This window comes from Canis lupus, chromosome 38, assembly GCF_048164855.1.
Source record: "Canis lupus baileyi chromosome 38, mCanLup2.hap1, whole genome shotgun sequence".
In the NCBI taxonomy this organism is placed as follows: domain Eukaryota; kingdom Metazoa; phylum Chordata; class Mammalia; order Carnivora; family Canidae; genus Canis; species Canis lupus.
Window position 1 is genome coordinate 20,109,299 of NC_132875.1, and position 16,831 is coordinate 20,126,129.

The window sequence follows — 16,831 nt, forward strand, 5'->3', positions numbered from 1 at the left end:
TTATTTAAGCAGTGGGCATATTTAAAAGAAAAAACGTATAGATGTCTGATATATGTAAAACACAATATGCAACACTGCTCTTCAGGCAGTTTAAAACTTCACTGCTTAATCATTTAACTTTTTAAGTTCTTTTTTTGTGGATAGTACAATACAAAATTTGGGGAAGCCTAAGAATCTGCAGTAGAAATTACTGTACAACACCATGTTGCCTTCCTACCAATTTAACTCTATTAAATATTTAAGGTATGATTAAGTGAATGTTATAAAGCTGTCATTAAGTTTTGACTAGTATGAGTCAATAACTTAAAAATTCGAAACTTCTTGATAAAGGTATAATTAATAGAATGGCTCATTAAAATTGGGGAATATTTTAATAAATGGTATTATTAGAAGAAATGGGCCATATTGATTTAGAAATAGATAGGGAGTTATTTCAAATTATGCAAATTCTTCTTCCCTAAGTGGAATATTCTGTCATTATAAAAGGTAGGAAGCAATTATTTTTTATGGAAGCGATTTTGTATGTGATTTATCCACACCCATAATTAGACATACTACTAACAAAAGAAAAAAAACTGAAAAATAGGACTTAAATATACTTTATTCACAGTATCAGCACCTTGGAATTGGTAAAAGATTTGTTACTTTTCCAGGAATATAACATTATTTTTTGATCCACCATGTAAAATTTTTGTCACAAAAATGATTGATAGAAATTAATGTTCCCATCTGTACTTTTGAGAAAGCTGCCTTCATTTTAATTATTTAAAAGTTCCCAGCATTTTAATTGTTTAAATTGTGTTTGTTTTACAATCATAAGTTCAATTCATCTTTATAAAGTTTTAAAATGCAATATTAATAGTTGACACTTTTTTGTTAGTTAAAACAGAATGTAAAACTATTATTTTCTTTGACTCCTAAGAAATACTTTTTACAAATGTGTTGTCAAGTCATGGTAAAAATGAATCTTTCCAATTGGGCAAGCACTTTGTTATTAGGCATGTAAATTAATATAAAATTGACCAGTTAGATTATTCAATAAACGGATGAAACTTGCTACAAAAAAAATATGAAGGCAAGATTTTAGATTATTTTTCAGAAACCAACAGAGTAGAAAGTGAAATTAATTAGGTTAATGCATAGATAATTCCTGGTTACATTTAAATATTTTGCTGGTCATTAAACATTTCTGAACAACCATCGCTAACAAAAAGCAGTCTTTCATAGAAACTCAGGAGGTCTGTTTTTCTATCGCCTCCAGGAATTTATCCATTTTTTCTTTTATCTGATAAATAACTACTATTACTTTACCTGACAAATAATTGTATGCATACTACTTCATGGCAAGCAATGTTACAGACAGTGGGTATGCTGTAATAATACACTTTAATCTCTGAGCTCCTGGAGTTTCCAATTGAATGGAGGAGAAATAGAATAGACAAATAAACATATAAATATCAAGTTCCAAGTGCAAGGAAGTAAAATGAAACAGGGTAAGTTGATAATGGCTGCCAGAGCAGGGAATTACAATTTGTAGCAGGTGGTGAGGACAAGGTTTCCATGAATGGCTATTAATCATAGGGCTGAAAGAAGCAAAGGAAAGTGTGTAAGGGGATATTTGGGAGAAGAGCCTTCCAAATGAAGTAACAGAAAGTGAAAATATGCTACAATATTCTAGATGAAAGGGTAAACCTTAGCAACTTGAGTGTAAAGTATAACTCGATGTTATATTTAGTGTCTGGTGGATCACTTGGAAAAGGACAGATATTGTGAAACCAATGCATTCATAGGAGCTCAGGGTGGTACAGTGAGAATGTGCAGACTTGGAAAATGTTACAGGATCAGGGCTTTATAGCATGACCAATGAAGGAAAATTACCTGCTTGATTATCAAGCATGGTGAGGAAAGCAAGGTGATAAATGAAAATGACCCACAATATTCAGGATTCCCATGCAACTTTCAGACTCAAAATTTGCTGTGTGAAAGAAGATTGTCTAGTAATTAGGGGCAGCCAGTGGCTCAGTCAGTTAAGCATCTGCCTTCAGTTCAGGCAGGTCATGATCTCAGGGTTCTGGGATCAAACCCCACATCGGGATCCCTGCTTGTGGGGAATCTGCTTCTCCCTCTCCTCCTCACTCATGATCTTTCTAGCTGTCTCTCTCTCTCTCTCTCTCTCTCCCTCTCTCTCAAATTAATAAATAAAATATTTAAAAAAAGATAATCTAGTAATTAAACTTCCAAATACCACTCATCGCCAGAACTGCAAAACACTGCCCTAGATAGATCCAAATATGAAACGTACACTGGCAAAATTCACAACCTGGGACCTTCACAGCACACTTGTTAAATGTCCTTCATTGGGGATGCTCCCAAAGCTGAGTACAGTAAAATATTTTTAAGTATCATATTTATATATATTATATTCAGTTATATATTATATATAATATATATTATATTATATATATTATATAGATATATATTAATTTAGTTTTATGCTATCAGAAAAATGGGCAAGTATCCACTCTCTTGTAAGGGCAATCTTATATTCTATTTAACCATTAGAGTGATTGGAATGCTTTCATGTTCAGAATATAAATGAAAATAACTCGTGAAAATGTGGGATATTTTCCCTCGTGGCTGTATTTGTCATATTCATGTCATTCCAGCACAACCTGTACTGAAGTAATTGCCTCTTTAATGAATAAGGAGCTAACTTAATTCCCCATGATTAAAGGATTTCAGCAGGACTTCAAAAACTTTATTAAGCAGAAAGTCATCATATTGTTCTAGCTAAACTTTTGATGAAAATTTATAGTTTTTTTAAAATCTGGATTAAGATTTAGTGTTTGCCCTTTCTGTTTTGGGTTATTTGGTGCTATTTTTACTGAAATTAAAATTTAAAGCCCAGTATACTTTATTTATAAGTTATCTGCCATCACTCTGCTACCTGTTCACCTTTTAGTACTCTGCATTCCTAACTTTTGGCAAGAATATTATATAGTATTATGTCCTGTGGCATCTATTTAAAAGAAGATATTAAACTTCTCCTTATCAATGGACATATTATGAAGACAGAAATACCTGGAGCGTTCTGAGTGTTCTTCTATTGTTTCAAAATATTTAAAAACCTCCATAGTGTTATCATTATATAATCTGAAATCAACTTTACACAAACATTATAATCAGTCCAGCACTTTTTTAAGTCTATGCCATACACATTCTGTAACCATGATTTTCCCTTTAAATAATATTGGCATAAGATCACGGAAATTACCTTCTAGTGTAAAGCCTACCAATTTATTATCATTATTAGCTTAGATTTCTCTAAGTCTCTTCTATAAAATGAGGTGATAATAACTAACATGTAGGAATAAGTGAGATATTATTCATTAGAAATCATTACATAGTAGAAAATAAATGGTACTTGTATTTTCACTTAAACTAAATAGTTATTATTGCCTTTACTAATTTCAATTTCTGTACCTGTACAGTTTATTTTAGTAAACATCTCTTATACTCAAAAAAGATAAATCTCTCTCCTCTTTGCACATTGCTTTCAGAACTTTGATCATCTCTTCCTAAAGTCTTATCTAGTTTCTAACCTAGTGACATTGAAAGTATTGGTCTTTGGAAAAAAAACCCTTATTACAGATTGGATCGTGAGATATAGCCATTCATTTCACTTTTATGAGATTCCAATCTATCACTTGCTAGTCCTGTTAACATCCTTTATCCATTTATGGCTTGATTCAGTTTTAAAACGGAGGCTGTTTCTGAGAGTTCAAGGTGTCTTTAATGTCAACTTGATTCTGGATACTCTAGATGTTTGCAAAATAATTACATTGTTTTCCAGTTTGGCGGGGGGGGGGGGTGTTGAGAGAAATCATATTTGATTTAAAAAGGATGCAAATGTTTTAAATTAAAATATTTTAGGTATTAGAACTTCAATAGTAACAATGTATAGTCACAGTTTTGTTATTAGCCTAGTAAATCTTTACAAATTAGCCAGAATTATATTAAATATTTGTTAAACATGTAATGTCTAAGGAAAACAACACTGAAAAATAAATATAAGCCATAATTTCAGTAAAAAATTACTTTGCATCCTTTGCGTTCTTTCATTGAACACATGGGTAATGTGCCTCAAAAGCACATATTACTGTTTAAAAGAAATTGCTGGGCAGCCCGGGTGGCTCAGTGGTTTGGTGCTACCTTCGGCCCAGGGTGTGATCCTGAAGACCTGGGATCGAGTCCCACATCAGGCTCCCTGCATGGAGCCTGCTTTTCCCTCTGCCTATGTCTCTGCCTCTCTCTCTCTCTCTGTCTGTCATGAATAAATAAATAAAATCTTTTAAAAAATAAAAAATAAAAGAAATTGCTATTGAATTTGGTAAACTTTTCTCCAAAATCAATCCTTTGTGAAGTGTTTAGTTACTTGTTGAGCTTGTTCTCTGAAACATCAAATTAATTATCCCATATATAATAAAATAATGATATGAGAAAATATTTTTTAAAGATTTATGTGAGGAGGAGAGTGCTCACACAGGGGAGGGGCAGAGGAGAGTGAGAGAGTCTCAAGCAGCCTCCCTGCTGAGTATAAACCCAGCATGGTTCTCTGTCTCACACCCTGAGATCCTGATCTGAGCTGAATCCAAGAGTCCGATGCTTGACCAACTAAGTGACCCAGGTGCCCCAAAATAATTATTGTTATATTGCTAAAAGTATGCAAACTGTTGTTTAAACTGTTGTTTAAAAAAAAAGTCAAAGAACTTATATAAGTAAAGTTCATTCTCATTATGCAGCAATTCAGTGTGAGAATTTGTAATCAAGCAGCTTTAAAAGAGACTCTCCTTCCACTTTGAATTCCTAACCTACTGTAGATCCTAGCTGATCAGGCTACAGAAAAGTACAATCTATTCAACTGTTGTGGATGAGCAATATTTTCCAAAATTCAGGCACAAAGCCTCAAATAACTGTGCAAAAATATGAAAAAGTAAAGCTGATTGTATGTCCAAGATGAAGAGAAAACAGATATTCACAGTACAGCTACCTCTACCATGCATATTATATATATATATGTAAGCTCATTTGCACACATTATTAATGATCATTTTCACTGGATGCTAGGCTTATAGATGATTTTTATTTTATTTATAGGCATTTTGGTATTCTCCAAATATCCCAAAGTTAATGCTTATTACTTGTATTACTAAATACAAATGCATCTCGCTCCTTTTTCCTTCCCCTCCCTCCTCATTTCATACTCTTGCTTTCTTCCTGCTTCTTGCTTCTTCACCTTTCTTGTCTCCCTCTTCTTCTTCCCTTCCTCTTCTCCTCCAACCTTCTCTCTCTCTCTCCCTCTCTGTAGAAGAGACAGATTTCCTTCTTAATTCACTTTTAGTTAATAGCATTTTTTTCTTTGTGATATTTGGGAACTTTTCCCCAGTCTTACACTGGAATCCTTTTTCATGCCTTACAGTAGAAACTGCAATCTTTTTTGATATTCTAGGAAGTGATAGGAAAAAAAAATACTCTTCATTCACTATTAGCTCTTAAGCTGAACCATCTTTCACTTGAAGTTGCTAATTGACACTCAGACATATTGGACTTCCCATCATTGAACTTGTTCTCAATTCAGTTCTCCCTTGTCAGTTCAATTTACTCTCTAGTCTATAAATTATCTGTTGGAACTTACTTACTTGATATGTGCACTACTAGGTTATGAGCTCCTTGAAAACAAAAAATATGTATATATTTCATTGGGTAAGCCAGGCACTGCTATAAAACACACACACACACACACACACACACACACACACACACACGAGTTATTAAACAGCAGAGTACATAGCAGTCATTTCATAAATATTTGCTTGATAAATGAATAAAAGACATACATTCTATGACTTAAATCATCCTTACATATAAAATAATTACTTTGCATTTAAACTAATAAACTAAATACTCAAAAGACCTTATAAAAATCTTATATCTTGGGCATCAAGGTGGCTCAGTTGGTTAAGCAGCTGCCTTCAACTCAGGCCATGATCCCGGGGTCCAGGGATCGAGCCTTGCATAGAGCTCCCTGATCAGTGGGGAGCCTGCTTCTCCCTCTCCCTCTCTCCCCAATTTCTGCTTGCTCTCTCCCTCTAGTACTCTCTGTCTCAAATAAATAGATAAAATCCTTTTTAAAAAAACCCTCATATCCTTTTTGGGGAGTCACATCTGAGTTGTATGTAAAATTGCTACAAATATGCCCTATTATATTAATAATGAAAGTTTCATACATCACAGTGACTTGTCCTCACAATTAAAGTCTTAAGGATTCATAGTTTCTTATTTTTTATCTGAATGTAAAATTTTATACTTTTAAGAAATATCTCAATATAGTCTTTGAGATTCTATTTTTTCTATCTAATTAGAGATGTGATAAGTCAAATAATAGCCTGTGAGTTCAGAAAGGGCCTCTGCTTTCTTCACATATGTAGTTAATATTCTGGTGCTTTTTGTATTTTTTTCATTTTTTGACAGAAAAAAACTTTCATATGACAGAACTTAATCTGAACAAGTATAATTACACTTTTGTATAAGAAATCATAAATATAGATTTTAAAAAGAGCTTCTATTAAAGAAAAATGTTGAAAATACACCTCAAAATCAGCTTAACTTGACATTGTTTTATCTCAATGATGACAGTAGTTGTTTTATTGAACTTTTATTTTCTAAAATAATTTACTTTTATGCTTTTGCTTTTTGATGAGTTATACAAATCTCTCAATAAGAATTCTGATAAAGGCATGTTGAAAATAATATTTACTAACAATAAAAAATGAAAAGATGAAAGAGTAAATATCTCTAATTTACTACTTGCTTTTATATTTGTAAGTGACCTTTTGTTTTGGATATTAATTCAAACTTTCATATTAAGATAAATAACTAATATGTGTCACTCTCATGCATTTTAGTTACTATAGAATGATCTATGTGCTTGTAATTATTCACTTTTATTCTAAATATACAGAAGAACATTTAATCCTTCATGTGGAAAAAATTAAACATTTCATCACTACTATGACACTGGTTCTATCACTTTTAAATCCTATTAATTATTTATGTCATTTCATTTGTCTATTAAATAAAAGTATTCTCTTTTTGTATTATAAAATATCTTACAGTTTCTATCTTTAGGATAAAGAAGCAGTTTACATCATACCTATCAAATGTACTCAAAATAAATAATAGGAATGTAAAAGTTTTCAACAAAATACTAGCAAACTGAATTTGACAGCACATCAAAAAGATCATGCACCAAGACCAAGTGGGATTTATTCCTGGGATGTAAGATTGGTTTAGCATATGCAAATCAATCAATGGAATATACCACAATAACAGAATAAAATATTAAAATATCATCTTAATAAATGCAGAAAAGGCATTTGAAAAGTTCAACATACAAATCTGATAAAAACTCTCAACAAAACAACTCCAAAAGGAAAACTTTTCAACACAATGGGACCATTTATTTAAAATCCTCTGCAGCTAACATTATAATCAATGAAGAAAGAATGAAAGCTTTTCCTCTAAAATTATGTACAAGGTAAGAATGCCCACCCTCCCTACTTCTATTACTATGTTAATAGTAATGGAAATACTAACACAAGCAAGCAAATGGGAAAGAACAAAAAGAATTAGAAAGCATTCAAATAGGAAAGGAGGAAATAAAAATATTTGTTTGCAGGTGACATAATCTAATATGTAGAAAACCCTAAAGACTCCAAAATAAAAGCATTGGAACTAATAAACAAATTCAATAAAGTTGTAGGACACAAAGTCAACATACAAAACTCAGTTGCATTTTTTTTATGCCAACAAGAGGAAATCAAGAAAACAATTCTAACTGAACCAAGTACAGTGGTGTTTAAAATTAATTGATCATAATCAGTTATGGATTTCTTTATTTCTTCCTAATTATCACTGCTTCATTTGACTAAACTTAAAAAATAAAAATAATCCCATTTATGGAAGTACCAAAAAATTAAATAGTTAGGAATAAGCTTAACCAAGAAGGTGAAAGATGTATACCAAAACTGTAAGATATTGATGAAAGAAACTTAAAAAGATACAAATAAATGGAAAGATGCCCATGTTCATGGATTTGAAGAATTAATGTTGTTAAAATGTCCATATTACTCAAAGTGATATATTCAACTTAATTACTATCAAAATTCCAATGAGATTTTTCACAGATATGGAAAAGCCAATTCTAAAATATATACAGAACCACAAAAGATCCAGAATAGCCAAAGAATCTTGATAAAGAACACAGAGCCATTGTGCTTTCACTAATTTCATAACAATGTCCAAAATATTGATAATAGTGAGCATGCTAATTGCAAGAAAGTTGGATTAGATGTTAGGGTCAGGTTACCTGCAGGAGGAACCATCTGCACATATCTCTTCCCTTGCCACCACTGTCTTGATAGATCTCTTATTATTCATTTTCTTTTAGATTTTTATTCTCTAAAATCCTGTTTATTGGAGATAATTAGCTATGGGCAATTACTACTTTTCTGCATTTTCTTTCTGTTTTTCGTGCTTAAAGTGCATTTTAGAGAGGGTCCAACTATATAGTTTATTTGGGATATTATTGTGTGAGGTCTTTCCACATTTGGTGATATCAATATGATTTTATGCAAAGCAAGATCTAGTCATTCACACAATCTGTTCCTAGGAAGAATTTCTGCCATGATTGCCTTTCTCTTTTTTTCAATACTACTGAATTTACCAAAAGGCTTAGAAACTTGAAAGTCCTTTTATTTCTATTATTCCAATTTGGATTTCAAGGCAGTCTTTTGTTTGTTTGTTTGTTTGTTTGTTGGATTCATTCATTTTGGAGAGACAGAGCATGTCTGAGCAGGAGGAGGGGCAGAGGAAGACAGAGAGAATCTTCAAGCAGACTCTCACCAAGCAGAGCCCAATGCAGGGACTCAATGCCAGGACCCGGAAACCATGACCAGAGCCAGAACTGAGAGTTGGGCACTCAACTGATTGAGCCACCCAGGTGCCCTCCAAGCAGTCTTACAAATCCTCATCTCATTTTCCAATGAGCTAGGCTAATGCTGCCCCAACCTACATCCATCTATTATTATCTATCATCTATCTATCCATTTATCTATTATCTATCTATCCAAATTGAGGTAAGTTATTTGGTTAAAAAATAATGATACAATATTCTTTTTAAAAAAGGATTTTCTTTTAATTTTATTTTTAAACAATCTCCACACCCAACTTGGGGCTCAAACTCACAACTTTGAGATCTAGAATCATATGCTCTACTGATTGAGCCAGCTGGGCATCCCTATCATCCAATATTCTTATTCAGTTAGGCACTTCTTATATATTTTTGTTTTTGAAGAAAAGGGTTTTCTTTTTTTAAGATTTTATTTATTTATTCATGAGAGACACCGAGAGAGAGGCAGAGACACAGGCAGAGGGAGAAGCAGGCTCCATGCAAGGAGCCCGATGTGGGACTCGATCCAAGGATCCCAGGATCATGCCCGGATCCGAAGGCTGACAGTCACGGAGCCACCCAGGCGTCCCAGAAGAAAAGTTTTGAATATATAACCTGCTGAGAAAAGGAATCACAGTTCAGTGAAATTAATTAATGTTTCCAGGAAGCTTGTGAGCTATTTCAATAAATCACTCATTTAATTTAAATAATGCTATAGTAACCATAAGTTAGTTAATATCCAACTGAGTAGAAACATGTAGATAGTGTTAGAATATCAAAAAAGATATTGTTAAAAAGCCCTCAAACAAGAGATCATTTTTACTTTTTAGGTGTAAAATATCACTTCGCCAATTCCAAAAGATGCAGTTTTAATACCCAGTGGACACTTTGAGGGTATTATCTACTAGAAAAGAAAACAAAAACTTTCATTGAGAACAAATGTCAACAGAAAAACAATTTACTCTGTGCTTATCTCAGTGGACAAATGTCAGCAAAGTTACACACAATAAATATCTTATCTCAAAACATTCTGGCAGCTTTCTCAGGGAAGGTAATAAAAGCATTTTGGGTGAGAAAATGTTTTATTATATAGAAGTATCCTGCATCGCATAGGACATTGAGTATCTGATTGATTTGAGGAAACTAATATTTGCCACTGTTATAATCAGCAACCTCCCCACAAATACCTTAATCTTACATGGTCAGTCCTCTGCCTGTTTCATCCATTTCTCTTCTGCTTTTCTTCTCTTCACAAAATTTGTTAAAATCGTGTATTCTGACACTGAAAGCCCAAACCTCCATTCTCTGATCTGTTTTTTAAGCCACTATAGATTTATTTCAGTGCTAGGAAACTAGAATGCATTAAGTTTCTACCCTATTAGGCTGAATCAGAATTTTTTATAAGAGCTAGAATTTTAAATTAGTAATGAACGCAAAATTTGTTACCATAATAACAGTTTAATGTAATCTACTCTTCCTTATCCATGCTAAATGTGTGCGGGCCCACTTGGCTGAATGAACACAGCATTGCCAAGTATAAAAACACCTTGCATCCCCCCGCCATTGGTTAGAGGTTTTCCTTAAAACGTTTTAAACAGTCGTAATGAAGTATAATATGTATAGGAAAAAGCACATAATTTAAAATTTTACAGTTTGGAGAAATACCACAAAGTGAATATGATCAGGTAAACAGCACTACAAGAGGTGTAACTGCACCACCACCCCAGAATTCACATTTAGTCTCCTATTAGTGTGCCATTTATCCTTCCCCAATTTAACTGCTGCTTTGGCCTCAAACTCCATTGCTTAGTTCTGATTATTTTTAACTTTATAAAAATAGAGACATATACTGGTTTCCCCCACCTCCCCCTGTTTTTTCTTTTTTTCACTGAGCATAATGTCTATAGGTTTTATTCGGTTTGTTGGATGTAGCTGAGCAGTCCATTTTAATTGCTGCCTGGTGTTGCTAGGTCATCAAGTAAGGCCACTGCCAGCAGGAATGGATATGACACGATGTGAATCACGCTGTGAAAGGTAGGGGGTTTTGTTTTGTTCTGTTTTGCTTTCAGCTTTACCTCAGAAAGTCATGAATCCTAAAGCCAAAATTTATAAAAATATTAAAAGGTATCCAATGGAATAGCAGATATCGATTGTAATCATCTTACTAAATTCTAATGTAAAAGAGTTATTTTTTCACTTTAAGAATTAAGTTTGCAAAGGTCATGAAGTATTGAATCATTTGTACCAAAAGAGCTCCTACTTTGTATAAAAAAAACAAGGGATACACACAAAAACACACATGCACACACAAGTGTAAAGCCTCTTTCATTTTATATACAATAATTCAGATAATTTATTATAATCACAATTTTACCTTTTAATTCAAGATGAGGGAGATAAGATATTTGCAATCAAATAGGATTTTTATTTTACTTATTCAATACTCCCTTTATTAAATATAGTATTTCCACAGACCATCAAATTTTAAGTATAATCTGAAGATATGTTTATTACTATTGCTCATTTACTAATACACACAAAATAACCACTTTTTTTTCAGTTGAGTACAATTAGGTACATTGACTCTTTTCATATAGGATTTGTCATGACAACTGAATCTTCCTTTCTTCAGCACTATCCACGCAAGTCAAAATATTTTCTTCTGAAAAAAAAATTCTAAGAATAGTGATCACAGTTTCTATGATAAGTGTAATGACATCAGTTAAAGATTTTCAGAAGCAACTTGAGATTCTTGTCCTACCTTTTCCCTGGAGTTCTTAGTCAAGAAAAACATTAACATAACTAAGACAACCCTTAGACAAACCAGGTGAGTCAAGGGCAGGCTGAGGAAGTGGAGCTTGTAGCCTGTGTAACACAAGAGAATACAAAACAGGTGTGAAGTGTGCCAAACACACCACTTCATGTGTTCAAGTTACGCAGTAAAACCTGCGTAAATCCTGACTCTTCCTCTCAGGATTTTAAGAAAGCAAATTTTGAATGCTTCCCAAGACTAAGTCTACAAGAGTAACAATAAGTTATTTGGAATCTAAAGATTTGTGTAGATATGTATTCTCACTTCTCTTGGGAATATATCTAGACATGAGATTGTTGGGTAATAATGTATATTATGTTTATCTTTATAAGAATCCACCAACCTATTTTCCAAAGTGGCTCTACATTTTGACTTTCTTACCAACTGCACGAGCTTAATAGCATCGGTTGTTTTAGCCTTTGGAGTGGTGTATAAGGGTAGGATATTGTGGTTTTAATTTTCACTTCTCTAATGACCAATGATTTTGAGCATATTTCATGGTCCTTTGGCCTTTTTGGTAAGAGATGTAGGCACTCCTTATACATTCTGGATATAGGCCTTTTATCAAACATAAGTATGTAGATATTTTCTCCTCATTGTAAAAATGTGCTACTTTAAGGCCTTTCCTTCCTGGAAATTTGTTTTATTTTGATTTGTTTGTGTTTTTGTTTTCTCTATTTTCATACTTTATTGGTTACTTCTGGGCCTGTGCCCAGCTAGGTGGACTCCAGGGAAGGGGTCACCATTCACAAGATCCCAGCTAGGAGAATGAGAAGGCCTTGGCCTAGCCCTCAAAATCATGGATTATGGAGTTTAAGGAGGCAGGTCTGGCCTTTCCTGTCAGAATGGGGGAATCTAGATAGGGGTACAGGTGGAGGCCAACAGCCCAAGCTTTCCACCTGTCTGCGAGCCTCTTTGTATTTGGAGAATTATCCTTTGCTGTTGTCCACATTAGGCTTGACTTCGTTGCTGCCTCGCTTCCAGCCAGCCGACAGACTTCCCCATGCTCATGCGCATAGTGGAAGACCTGGACCAGCCACAGATTTTGTCCACAGAGTGCCCCACAGGCAAATTGTTGACAGTGACCTGGCGAAGAGCATCCTTGCCATTGATGATAAAGGGGCCCCTGAGGGCAACGCCTTCATCTTTCTTCAGCAGCTATAATCCCCTGACAGGCTTCTGGTTACATCTGCCACCAGGGGGATGTTCAGAGACCCCAAGCCTCCCTCCTTCCTCAAAGTGTTGGTCTAAGCCAGCTGGGTGACCTGAGAGTCCACAGAGACCCCCAGCAGCTCAGAGCCCCAGCTTGCCAAAGTCCTTGGCACACTCACTGCAAGGCGTGATCTCCAAAGGGCAAAGGTGAAGTCCAGTGGGTAGAAAAAGAGGACCAAGTACTTCCCTCTGTGGTCGGAGAGCTTCACCTTGTCCTCGAAGGTGGCCTGGAAGTTCTGGGCCAGCTTTCCCAAGTTCGCACTGCTGGAGGTCAAGGCTGAAAACTGTGTCGGCAAGAGCAGGACAGACGGACTGGTAGACTCACAGACTTGCATCCTCAGCGCGCCCATCTCAGAATTGCTTCCCTACAATTACAATTTCTCTTTCTTTATAGACAATATTTAAAATAGCTCGAACTTAGACCTAACTTCCAGATCAATGAATACTTGTGTGCAAATATTACAAGATGGGTTCTTTGTTTGTTTGTTTTGTTTCTTTTGATAATTGGTTTTGTGTTGTATTTAATCAAAATCCAGTGTGTTGAGATTTTTAACATATATGGTTATTCTCGGCTGCTTTGTTGCAAACCAGAATTTCTCCCTAGACATGCCTCAATCATGATGCTGATTCATGGCCAGTGAAAAATTCCATGTGCTGCTCAGTGATTAAAATAATTCTGCAGTAAAGTTTGAAACATATCATGGGCCAGCCTGTATCCAACTTATAAATATATACACGTGCACATGCACGCACATGGACGCCCACATACACAAGTAATATAAATTTCAGGCTTATAGTTTCTGTTACCTTTTAGTTGTTTGAGAAAACTTTTAGTTTTAGTTTTTGAATTATTGAGCCAGATCATTTCACCAAGCTTGGACTGTAAAACCAGAGAGCATACAAAATACCCATTCTCAGATGAGACTGTAGCTTCTGAGGCCGGGGTAGCTGATATCTATTTTGGTGGTTTATGGGCCATAGATAAAGTGTGTTCTGTGCCAATGAGGTGACAATTTGAAAGCTGTTTTTGAATGTCTCACTCTTGCCTGAGAATTGGCTATGCTTTTCTCCTCCTACGGAATAATATCCTTCGTATTTATGTATACTCTGTAGAGCATTATAAATCCTTCCAGTAATTTAAAAAAATTTAATTATTGCACATGGCATAGCATAGTGCCATATTTTTATGTGTTTGGTGCATAATTATTTGTTGAGCAAGACAATTCCAATTAAGGTTGGAATGAAATTGAAAATTAAGTTATATTTGATAACAGACTTCTAATCATATAGAGAAAATGATTAAATATGCTATTTTATGTGATTTCTTCATTTTTTCTGTATGTTCAATAATATTCTATGAAAATAAATTTTAAGGATATTTTAATCCTACATAGTTTACCTTAATTTTTATCCTACATAGTTTACCTTAATTTTTATACATTGATTAATATCAATAATAGATATACATAAATATTAACAATACTTAAATGATAAAGTCAATTAATTGTCAAATAATCTTTTTGATAACTTCCTAGTAGAAATATTTTTAATTATGGCAATAAAATTATTCAGAAATCAAATGTATCACGGCTCACATCTTCACATGATTGCCATTTTTCCTCTCCTTCCGTAATTTTCCTTAATTTTATTGTGTTCACAAAGTAAATATGCAGAGCTAGTTACCAGCTGGACAAAACAAAGAAAAGCACCTGCGAAGTTAGTTTCATTAAAAAGATAGAGTGTTTAAGGTTCCAAATTTATCACTGTCCACAGAACATAGTAGATGAGTGCTTGGATTTTGGAGACATGAAGATCTGTGTTAAACTCAGTCTGCCACTGGTGACATGTTCTGTGACTTTGAACAAATTACCACAATATCGAAATCCAGTATTCTCATATATAATAAGATGGCTATACTTCTTTCTTGAGGGGATTAAAGGATATAAAACATACATATTGCTTTGTCATTTTCTGGCACAGAGTAAACAATTATAAAATATTAGCTATTATTTTATTATAGGTTTCCCTGTGCTTTCTGAAAAAAGTCTCCTTTCTAAGGCTCTTTTCTTGCCTATCTCACTATCTATTGTTTTGTCCCAATACTTTCTCACCTTTTTAGTAGAACAGCTTTTCTGCATGTATATTGCCATATACTTAATTGTGCATAAACTAATTGTTAAATTCTGGATCTTTCCCTTTCTTCCTAATTAAAATTTGTAGGAACTTATTAAAAATAATGATGTTTTTATTGTTTTACTTTAGGACATTGTTATCTGCTTTGCTGTTGTTTTTGGAACTAAACTCCTAGTGCCAGCATAACTTGCAAGTGGTCTTTAATTTTACTGTTTAATTGAACCAAAACAATACCACAGATCTCATAGAGACTATTTTTATTTTCTTCTATTCACCAGTATTTATTAGTGGCTTAGCACAGAGCCTAGAATATAGTAGCTGTAAAATACCTGTTGGATATATAGATGAAACTAGCATACCTACATTACTCTTTTTGAGAGAACCTTAAAGAAAATGCTTCTGGATCTCCAAAGTCATTCTTTTAGGTTTCTTTGAATATGTGATAGAAACTTTTATAACTAAAGATATTATAGATGACTTGTCATGTAATTTGCCTAAACCCTTTGGATAAATATATTTTTTTAAAGATTTATTTGAGAGAGAGAGAGAGAGAGAGAGAACGAGTGGGAAGGGCAGAGGGAAGGGGATTGCAAGCCAACTCTACACTGAGTGGGGAGCCTGATGCAGGACTTGATCTCAGGACCCTGCGATCAGGACCTGAGCCAAAACCAACAGTCAGATGCTCAATCGTGCGACCCAGACATCCCAATATATTTTTTAAAATTATTATACAGTGAAATATTGTTGATAATTTTAAGCTGACATTAATTTAGTTATTTGCTGTGTGCAAACTGTGTCTTGCCTTACATAATTAGTTCACATAATATTTAAAATGACATTGTGATCCAGTTTATATTGTGCCCATTTTACAACAATGTATAGTTGTTTATCAAAGTTTATACAGTTAGAATTGTGATTTAAATTTAGCCTTATATGACTTCAAATTGCTTAAAACCTTAACCACTTTCCTACTGGATTTCTTTAAATGCTTTTGTGACACTGTTTTCAATTAAGGAAAAGAAAAAGATTTTGGGTACAAAAGATTTTGTACCAAAGTGAAGTGCATAGCAGTAATTAGTGATTTCTAAGTCCTAGGAAAATGCACTTCTTTTTTTTTTAAACCAGAACATAGTATTTATAAGTATTAAAATAGATAGTTATTTTGAAACAATATTTAATAGGAGTTTATCTTTACTGATCCAGACTATTTTAGAGAACTTTCATTTCTGAGGTGGGAGGGAAGTTCATCTTGACTTAAATGGGACAAAATATTTTACGTAGCACGGGTACACTGCTGCCACTGTTAGGATGGTAATACACAAAACAACACTCAGAGAAGCTAAATGCTTTTTAAACCAAGAAACAAGCTGGTATTTATAGTAATAATGAACAATTTGAATGAAGAACAAAAGTTAAGGGTAAATCTCTGTATCATGTTTTCTGATTTTTCTCTTGACTTAAAGAGAGGCTATATACCGATTTTTTGTAATTTTTCTATTTGCCATACTTAACCTCTTTGTCTCAGCTTACTGGTCTTTTAAAATGATAATTACAATGTTGTTCCATGTTGTCAGAAACACAGAGTGCTTCAGTAGTAGTAGTGATGGTAATAGTAGTAGAAATAGGAGCACCAGTAGGCAGTTGTGGTGTTATGTAGCAGTAAG

The 16,831-nt window shown here is 33.8% G+C and overlaps 1 pseudogene; it reads right to left on the reverse strand.

Annotated features, from left to right (window-relative positions):
* Positions 1-12,619: 12,619 nt before the first annotated feature.
* LOC140626772 (peroxiredoxin-2 pseudogene) lies at positions 12,620-13,521 on the reverse strand (annotated as a pseudogene).
* Between the last annotated feature and the right edge of the window lie 3,310 nt (positions 13,522-16,831).